This window comes from Budorcas taxicolor, chromosome 12 (genome assembly GCF_023091745.1).
Source record: "Budorcas taxicolor isolate Tak-1 chromosome 12, Takin1.1, whole genome shotgun sequence".
NCBI lineage: Eukaryota > Metazoa > Chordata > Mammalia > Artiodactyla > Bovidae > Budorcas > Budorcas taxicolor.
This window is the reverse complement of record NC_068921.1, coordinates 4,035,733-4,037,435: the sequence shown is the minus strand read 5'-3', so window position 1 is coordinate 4,037,435 and position 1,703 is coordinate 4,035,733.

Genomic DNA, 1,703 nt, shown 5'->3' with positions numbered 1-1,703 from the left:
TGATTCCTAGAATATCAACGTTCAGTCTTGTCATCTCCTTTCTGACCACTTTCAATTTGCCTGGATTCATGGACCTAACATTCCAGGTTCCTATGAAATATTACTCTTTATAACACTGGACTTTACTTCCATTACCAGTCACATCCAAAACTGGGTGTTTTTGCTTTGGCTTCATCCCTTCATTCTTTCTGGAGTTATGTCTCCACTGATCTCTAGTAGCATATTGGGCACCTACCAACCTGGGGAGTTCATCTTTCAGTGTCCTGTCTTTATTGGGCCTTGCTCAATAAAGCTTTAATCCAGTTGTCTGCCGATGGGAGGGGCTGCACTCCCTTCTTGGTATTTGGCTTGAGATGCCCCAGCCCTGAGGTCTAGGGGCTCCATGATAGGGATAAGGGTGAACTCCAGGAGGGCTTACATCAAGGGGGGTCTTCCTGGCCTGATCCTGTCAGTGTCCATGTCCCTGGGTGAGCCTCAGCTGATCAGTGCCTGCACAGGAGACCCTCCAACACTAACAAATAGTTTTGGTTTAGCAGGAAAATGTCACTGCTCCTTTCCTCTTAGTCTTGGCGTGTGCAAGGTTTTGTTTCTGCCCTCCAAGATTGGAGCCTCTGTTTCCTTCAGTCCTGTGGAAGTATTTTAATCAAATCCCAGTGGCCTTCAGAATCAAATTCTTTGGGGTTCCTAGTCCCTTTGCCAGGTCCCCAGGCTGGGAACCCTGATGTGGAGTTCAGAACCTCACAACAGGGGGAGACCCTCTTTGGAATTATTTTGGGTCACCCACCCAGTGGGTATGGAATTTGATTTTATTGTGATTTTTCCCCTCCTCCTACTGTCTCACTGAGGCTTCATTGTCTTTGGGGTATCTTTTTTTGATGAGTTCCAGCATCCTCCTGTTGATGGCTGTTCAGCAGCTAGTTGCAGTTTTGTTGCTCTCACAGGAGGAAATGACCACATATCCTCCTACTTGGCCATCTTGAACCAGAAGCCTACTTTTCCTTTTTTATTCACTTACATATTTGTTTAAGATGCACAGCATGTTGGTTTGTTATATGCATATATTGTTTAATAGCTACCATAATAAATTTAGTTAATATCCATCACCTCATAGAATTATAGATTTTTTCCTTGTGATGAAAATTTTTAAGATTTACTCTCTTGAAAGTGAAAAAAGTGAAAGTGTTAATTGCCCAATCATGTCCAGCATTTTGAGACTCCAGGTACTGTAACCCATCAGGCTCCTCTGTCCATGGAATTCTCCAGGCAAGAATACTGAAGTGGATTGCCATTCCCTTCTCCAGGGAATCTTCCCCATCCAGTGATCAAATATGGGTTTTCTGCATTGTGGCAAATTCTTTACCATCTTAGCCACTAGATATGAAATACAGTTTTTTTAACTACAGTCACAGTGATGCAAATTCTGTAATTGTATCATACTAAGCATTTCTAGTGGTCATGTATGGATGTGAGAGTTGGACAGTGAACAAAACTGAGCACCGAAGAACTGATGCTTTTGAACTGTGGTGTTGGAGAAGACTCTTGAGAGTCTCTTGGACTGCAAGGAGATCCAGTCAGTCCATTCTGAAGATCAGCCCTGGGATTTCTTTGGAAGGAATGATGCTAAAGCTCCAGTACTTTGGCCATCACATGCAAAGAGCTGACTCATTGGAAAAGACCCTGATGCTGGGAGGGATTGGGGGCAG